Here is a 9,147-nt window from a genome sequence, read left to right on the forward strand (position 1 = left end):
GACTACTAGACAAATCCCTCATGATTCTGGTCTGACTACTCAACAAATCCCTCCTGATTCTGGTCCGACTACTAGACAAGTCCCTCCTGATTTTGGTCCGACTACTAGACAAATCCCTCCTGATTCTCGTCCGACTACTAGACAAATCCCTCCTGATTCTGGTCCGACTACTAGACAAATCCCTCCTGATTCTGGTCCGACCTCTAGACAAATCCCTCCTGATTCTGGTCCGACCACTAGACAAATCCCTCCTGATTCTGGTCCGACCACTAGACAAATCCCTCCTGATTCTGGTCCGACCACTAGACAAATCCCTCCTGATTCTGGTCCGACTACTAGACAAATCCCTCCTGATTCTGGTCCGACCTCTAGACAAATCCGTCCTGATTCTGGTCCGACTTCTAGACAAATCCCTCCTGATTCTGGTCCGACTACTAGACAAATCCCTCCTGATTCTGGCCCGACCACTAGGCAAATCCCTCCTGAGTTCTTTCCTCCCCTCTACTTGCCGAGGCCTTGAAAGAACTCCCTGACTACAGCAAGTCGGTGAGTCAGCGGGCAGACTTTACTTCTGCCAGACGGGAGTGAGAGATTGATACACCGGCTGTCCAGACTAGAGGGTATTATCGCTCAGGCCAGGAAGCAGCCAACCTTGAACCTCTGCATCAGCTCCCTCTGTGAAACGCACCAGTTCATAAACCGTTACGGTTACTGGGTCTCCACTGTTGAAGGAGAGAGCTGGCTGAATGAAAGTCTTGTGAGGTGCTACAGGATGTTTTATGATCCCTATTAAAACTCTCATCCACACATTGGATGAACACACTGGGTAGATGACGCAGAGAGACACTGGTTGAGCTGTCCGTCTCTCTGTCTTGGCTTTAGGCTACAGTTTGGGCTTTGGGAAGCAGTATTAGGCTACGTGTTTGGTGTTTTGCTTTTAATCTTGCTTATATCTTATGCGTAGTAATTCAGGGAATTCGTTTGGGAAAGATAGAAACAGAAGCATATCCAGTCGTTAGATGATGAAGACCGGCTGGATGCCGGCAGGTGGCCTAGTGGTTAGCATTGGGCCGGTGGCCTAGTGGTTAGCATTGGGCCGGTGGCCTAGTAGTTAGCATTGGGCCAGTAACCGAAAAGTTCAAATCCCTGAGCCGACAAGGTGAAAAATCTGTCATTGTGCCCTTTAGCAAGCTGGTTAACTCCCCACAACAACAGCTCCCTGGGTGCCCAATGTGGCAGCCCCCCACATCACTTCGATTCAGAGGGGTTGGGTTAAAAGCGGAAGGCAAGTTTCAGCTGGACCTTGTGTGCAATTAACGAAAAAAATTTATGCAATCCTTTCATTTAATTTATGAGTAGTAGCCAAAGTAGCCAACGTTCAGAAATAATACAAGGAATATTCTGCATACTGTGATCTACAGTATGCTCCCAACTTTGATTTACCATAGTGGGATTTACATTATGCTCCCAACTTTGATTTACCATAGTGGGATTTACAGTATGCTCCCAACTTTGATTTACCATAGTGGGATCTACAGTATGCTCCCAACTTTGATTTACCATAGTGGGATCTACAGTATGCTCCCAACTTTGATTTACCATAGTGGGATTTACAGTATGCTCCCAACTTTGATTTACCATAGTGGGATCTACAGTATGCTCCCAACTTTGATTTACCATAGTGGGATCTACAGTATGCTCCCAACTTTGATTTACCATAGTGGGATCTACAGTATGCTCCCAACTTTGATTTGCCATAGTAGGATCTACAGTATGCTCCCAACTTTGATTTGCCATAGTGGGATCTACAGTATGCTCCTAACTTTGATTTGCCATAGTGGGATTTACAGTATGCTCCCAACTTTGATTTACCATAGTGGGATCTACAGTATGCTCCCAACTTTGATTTACCATAGTGGGATCTACAGTATGCTCCCAACTTTGATTTACCATAGTGGGATTTACAGTATGCTCCCAACTTTGATTTACCATAGTGGGATCTACAGTATGCTCCCAACTTTGATTTACCATAGTGGGATTTACAGTATGCTCCCAACTTTGATTTACCATAGTGGGATCTACAGTATGCTCCCAACTTTGATTTGCCATAGTAGGATCTACAGTATGCTCCCAACTTTGATTTGCCATAGTGGGATCTACAGTATGCTCCTAACTTTGATTTGCCATAGTGGGATCTACAGTATGCTCCCAACTTTGATTTGCCATAGTGGGATCTACAGTATGCTCCCAACTTTGATTTACCATAGTGGGATCTACAGTATGCTCCCAACTTTGATTTACCATAGTGGGATTTACAGTATGCTCCCAACTTTGATTTACCATAGTGGGATCTACAGTATGCTCCCAACTTTGATTTACCATAGTGGGATCTACAGTATGCTCCCAACTTTGATTTACCATAGTGGGATCTACAGTATGCTCCCAACTTTGATTCACCATAGTGGGATCTACAGTATTTTGACGACACCTCGACCCTTAGCTCTTCATCATGTTTGAAATTTGTAAATGATTCCTTTCAGTTGGCAAGATGTGATTTACTTGTTAATCCAGTAGGATATTGGCTGTAAACACATTCAGAAGGTATTTACTCATTCTGTGGTTTACACAGCAGTGGTAAACAAAACAGAATATTTAGATTTAATTGGGCCTATGAGTCAGCATTTGAGCAGTTAAGAACGCTTCATTACTGTGCTGTTGGTTTCCATGGAAAACACAAGCGGCTGCCTGGTCAATATCACATTGTTTTTGTTCATCTGCAGCCCCACTACTCCCCACTACGGCCTAACTACCGTTTCTTGGAAATGTCTATATAGACCCAGAATTCAAACATCAATTGTTGATAAATAACATGTTTGGATAAATAAGTAACACTTTGTCAGTGATCGTACTCTGTCATCAGCTGTCACGACTTTTTAGGACATCATGTCATTATTACACTATCACTAAGTAGGTCTTATGAGACATATCTGTTATGTCATTATTACACAATCACTAAGTAGGTCTTATGAGACATATCTGTTATGTCATTATTACACTATTACTAAGTAGGTCGTTTGAGACAGATTGGGTTCAAATAAAGTGTAACTGAATGGAGCACACCCTAATGGCAGGCTGCACCAATCACAAACAGCAGATGTTCACTGTCTTTTAGCAGTCCTGTTGGAGTTACAATCCCAGTCCGTTTCTTCTATCGTCACTTTGTATGCAGAGATTAGATTACAAAGAACATATCCATTTCTGAGTGCACATGTACTGTAGCCCTCAGGGTAAGTGTGTTTAGCACAGCCCCGTCTTGATAGTCCTAGCTACATGTGCATTCAGAGCATGCTGCCAGACACAGGTAACTGCCAAAATAAAGGAAACGTGAGTAAATGATGGATACAATTTTTATTGAAAGCATGTGCTTTCACACAGGTGTGGATCCTGAGTTAATTAGGCAATTAACATCCCATCATGCTTAAGGTCATGTATACAAATTCCCAGTTGCCCATTATATTGTCTACCATGGCTAGAAGAAGAGATCTGAGTCTTTGAAAGAGGGAATTAGCGTAAGGGGTTTTGTGTGTGTGTGTGTGTGTGTCTCAGTCACCACATCTCAACCCAACTGAACACTTATGGGAGATTCTGGAGTGGCTCCTGATACATTTTCCACCACCATCATTAAAACCACAAATTATTTAATTTCTCTTGGAAGAATGGTGCTGCATCCCTCCTATAGAGTTACAGACACATGTAGAATCTATGCCAAGGCTAATTGAAGTTGTTCTGACGGCTCGTGGGGGCCCAACTCCCTATTAAGACACTTGTTATGTTGGTGTTTCCTTTATTTTGGCAGTTACCCATATGTGCTATTCTAGAAGGCTCTGTTGACATCTGGATGACATGTAGAGCTGTGTTGAGTGTGTAATGGACAGTTATCAGTATTTGTAATTATGTACACTATGATGTGCTGACAGGCTGCTTCAAGAGAGAGGTTAGTATTGTAAAATGTAGGTATGACTCGTGCAGACTATTGCTCTCCTCTCCATCTCGCTCTGTTTCTCTCTTTCGTTATTTTTCTCTCTCTCTTTCTCTCAATCTGTATCTCTCTTTCTCTCTCTCTCTGTATCTTTCTCAGGATCTCATTCTCACTTTCTCTCTGTATCTCTCTCGCTGTATCTCTCTCTTACTTTCTCTCGCTCTGTATATCTCTCTCTCTTTCTCTCTGTATCTCTCTGCACTGTGTGAATTATCTCCTGGTGATGTAACCTCCCTTATCTCACCTCACTTGCTCACATTGTATATAGACTTATTTTTTTTTCACTGTATTATTGACTATATGTTTGTTTTACTCCATGTGTAACTATGTGTTGTTGTATGTGTCGAACTGCTTTGCTTTATCTTGGCCAGGTCGCAATTGTAAATGAGAACGTGTTCTCAATTTGCCTACCTGGTTAAATAAAGGTTAAATAAAATAAAATAAATAAATAAATAGGTAGTGAGAGGGACAGCAGGAAATGAGAGGAAGAGGTGGCTTCATATAGCACTGGAAACATATCTTCCAATTAGGCCATTAGAAAAGTAATTGAACCGCCTCTGCAGTAGTAAACATCGACAGTATATGCCCATTATGCTATGAAATACTAACTATATAGTCTGTTAATTTGAGTTTATTATCTCCAGTTGGTTGGTCTTTTGACAACTACAGAACTTTTGGGAAAATGTAGTTTAATGCTTATCATTTTAACTCAGACGATGTAAAAGATTCTCAAGCCTTGGTTTTGGAATGTACTTCCCAAAGTACTACATGTACCAAGAAAAGTGCAGAGCTTCAGATTGTGTGCATGAGAAATTACTATTTCGCCCAAAAAACTAAAAACTGCTATATCTTACAGATGCAAAAAGGGTGCCTGGTGGTGTCAGTTCAGAATAAATTAGTTATTTAGCTTTGAGCAACAAAAATATGCTGATATCTGCACCAGCCCTTCCTTTCCTCCTTCCTTCCTTCATTGACTCATCATTCTCCTAGGACTTTGTTTTAATAAAAAAAAATCCACCCCGTAATATATTCTATTTATATCTGGTGTATCTAATAGGCTTTGTGCCAGTGATGTTGTGTACATTTTTACATTACCGGAGATAGGCTGTCAATGATTGCTAATTGTGGCTAATCTGGCTCTGATGCTAATCATTGATGTGTTTGACTATGATAACGCTCCTTTCATGCTGATCAGTCATGCCTCCGTTGCTCTCTCTCACACTCTCTGTCCTGTCTGTCCTGTCTGTCTGTCGTCTGTCCTGTCTGTCTGTCTGTCTGTCTGTCTGTCTGTCTGTCTGTCTGTCTGTCTCTGTCTGTCTCTGTCTGTCTGTCTCTGTCTGTCTCTGTCTGTCTCTGTCTGTCTCTGTCTGTCTCTGTCTGTCTCTGTCTGTCTCTGTCTGTCTCTGTCTGTCTACAGTACAAACATGCTCACCGGTTTTCTGTATACAACTGAACACGTCCAGGAGCTTGTTTTAGGCCTTGGCATTTATTTACATGCTGAATCTCCATTGGCGAGCTGAGACTGAGGGGCCATGTTATAGCTCTGCCCTCAGTAATCAGCTAAAGACTAATCAATCTACCATCTCACTGTCCCTGATTGGCACTAATAGAATATGCCAATCAGGGACAATGAGCTGTGGAACCATAGAATATAACTTTATTTATTTGTGTATGCTGGACATTCTGCTCCCTATTCTGCTGGTCCCGGAGAGACAGTGCCTTGCTATGGTGTCACATGCTGGAAAATGGAGATGATGAAAACAATAGCAAGTCTGTTCAGGGGGGATTTCCAGTTTTAGTTTTCCTATTTTGGGCAGCCAGAGAACGTAAACAAACCCCATTCTGTTGCAGCAGTCACTGACCTGTGGAGTGAGCATAATCTAGCTGAGTCTTGGTTTTGGGCTCTTGAGTTTTGGGCTCCTGAAGTGGCGCAGCGGTCTGAGGCACTGCATCTCAGGGCTAGAGGCGTCACTACAGACCCTGGTTCGTTTCCAGGCTGTATCACAACCGACCGTGAGTGGGTGTCCCATAGGGCGGTGCACAATTGACCCAGCATCGTCCGGGGTAGGCCGTCTTTGTTAATTAAAATTAGTTTTTAACTGACTTGCCTAGTTAAATGAAGGTTAAATAAATAAATAAAAACATTTGGTGCATCATGTGCTAGTAACATTTGCCACTAGAAGCGCGACACTGAATGCACTGTTTTACCCCTGTATTTTGGCCACAAAGTTGATGCTGCGTGTCCCTTATGTATACTACAACTCCCTTTTGACATCTTTGTGTGGGAATTCTCTGAAGCCAAGGTTAGGTAACTTACTGATTTGTATTTTAACTTTTTATATTTCTGATAAGATGCCTAGCTGTAAAGAGTTGGTAAGACATTGTAGAAATGAGACATTTCAGGCACATTGCATTGGGCCTTGAAGCTCATAGATTGTTCAGCCGAGCACGCCCCCATTCACATCGACGGGGCTGTAGTGGAGACGGTCAAGAGCTTCAAGTTCCTCTGTGTCCACATCACTAAGGACCTATCATGGTCCAAACACACCAACACAATTGTGAAGAGGGCACGACAACGCCTCTCACCCCCTCAGGAGGCTGAAAAGATTTGGCATGGGCCCTCAGATCCTCAAAAAGTTCTGCAGCTGCACCATTGAGAGCATCTTGACTGGCTGCTTCACCGCTTGGTATGGCAACTGCTCAGCAAGGCGCTACAGAGGGTAGTGCGTATGGCCCCGTACATCACTGAGGCCGAACTCCCTGCCATCCAGGACCAAAGACTCCAGCCACCCAAGTCACAGTCTGTTCTCTCTGCTGTGCACGGCAAGCGGTACCGGAGCTCCAAGTATCGGACCAAAAGGCTCCTGAACAACTTCTATCCCAAAGCCATAAGACTCCTGAACAGTTTAAACTGCTACCCAGACTTTCTGCTTTTCACCCCCTACCTTCAATCAATCACCTAACCAAACGTACATGTACATATTACCTCAATCAATCACCAACCCCAACTACCTCATACCCCAGTACACTGACTCGGTACCGGTACTCCATGTACATAGCCTCATTGTTGTTATTTTCTTTTGATCTATTTGTTCATGTTCATACTTTTTAACTGCATTGTTGGGAAAGGGCTCGTAAGTAAGCATTTCTACACTAGTTGTATTCGGCGCATGTGACAAATAAAATGTAATTTTGATTTAATTGTGCTAATGATCAGGATTCCTGTCCTTTCTCCTGCCAATTGATAATACCAAAGTAATAATAATTAGAAACAATGGAGATCACATAGGAATATGTGCATGTCTCAAAAGGTATGTCAAAGGAATTAAGTGAGAACCAGGCTATACAGTACATCTGTTCCAATTTCAGGCCTGTCATTTTGAGAACCAGGCATCATATCTGTTCTAAGGCCTGTCATTTTGAGAACCAGGCATCATATCTGTTATAATTTCAGGCCTGTCACTTTGAGAACCAGGATATACAACTGTTCCAAGGCCTGTCTCTTTGATAACCAGCCTTTATATCTGTTCTAATTTCAGGCCTGTCACTGAGAACCAGGCTTTAAATCTTTTCTAATTTCAGGCCTGTCACTTTGAGAACTAGGCTTTAAATCTGTTCAAAGTCCTGTGATTTTGAGGATCCGGCTTTATATATTTTCTAATTTCAGGCCTGTCACTTGGAGAACCAGGCTTCAAACTGTTCTAATTTCAGGCCTGTCACTTTGAGAACCAGGTTTTAAACCTGTTCTAATTTCAGGCCTGTCACTTGGAGAACCAGGCTTCAAACTGTTCTAATTTCAGGCCTGTCACTTTGAGAACCAGGTTTAAATTCTGCTGTAATTTCTCTCACTCCCTTTTTCTTGATTCCTGAATTTAGTTTTAATGAAACTTGGACCATTACAAGTTAGTCCACGACATCACCACGACATCAATCGCTACTTTTAGACAAGACGGATGTGTGTGTGTGTGTGTAGGCACATTCAACATAACTTCAAAGCCCCCAAGGTTAAGTGAAGACGCATACCAAACAAATTGATTATATTTGGAAGTCGACCCTCAATTTCCTTAGTACACAATGTTCAAAAACACAGTTTTCGTGCGTTCCCCGACTTTTGATAATAATTACAATCCAAGTTATAATTGTTCTCCAGAGATTATATAATGTAATCCTGCCATTGATGAACATTTTCTCCAGTCTAGCTATATGGGAGAGTGGTGTAAGTTGATACCTTTTTTACATTCATCATCACTCTGTCAAGGGAATAAAAAAATAAAAAATTGTTCTGAACAGAACGATTATTTTTTAAATTCCGTTCCACTGTTCCGACCAGCAAAATATATATTTTTTACATTTAGCTCGACACTAAATTAAAGCCTGGTTCTCAAATTATTGTATAGAGCAGCTTCCTATTGAGTGGGCAAGCTATGGACATGCATTGGACAAATAAGTGTAGTGTATGGTGTGACATGTGACTGAAATTTTGCGGGTGAGGAAAGCGCTAGGCATGAAGCGCTGTGTATCTTGTTGTTATGACATGCATTATCTGAATTAGGTACACAGAATTATAACTACAGAGGAACGGCTTCTAGGAAGGAACTTTGAATCTCTTTGAACTTCAGAGAGTTGGCTTTACTAACGTTGGACCAGAGCCTTTGATCATGACTAGAGCTGTGGCGGTCATGAAATGTAGTCAGACGGGTATTGTCATGCAAAGGAAAAGACTGCCTGTCTCACTGTAATTGACCATGAATTAACATAATTAAACACAGCGACATGCATAGAAGCCGCATACAAGCCACTGATGCGCGCCTTTGGAACATCTACATTTAAAAAAGTATAATAAATCAATGTAATATAAAGCATCACAATAAATCTGTTATTTATTTTAGGTCTAAAGAAACATTATGATTTGACGAAAATGTATTTCAGAAGAACAGAATATGATTTGACCTACTGTATGTTATCTGGCTATGTACCCTGCCATAGGCTCTAGGATTATACCCTTAGCTGACAAGATACAATGGCAACTTAGTATTGAATGATACAAACCTTAAAATGTCTTAGAAATCAAAACATATATGGGCTGCATGATGCGACTATAGGCTATT

The sequence above is a fragment of the Salvelinus alpinus genome, chromosome 16, assembly GCF_045679555.1.
Source record: "Salvelinus alpinus chromosome 16, SLU_Salpinus.1, whole genome shotgun sequence".
Taxonomy (NCBI): Eukaryota; Metazoa; Chordata; class Actinopteri; order Salmoniformes; family Salmonidae; genus Salvelinus; species Salvelinus alpinus.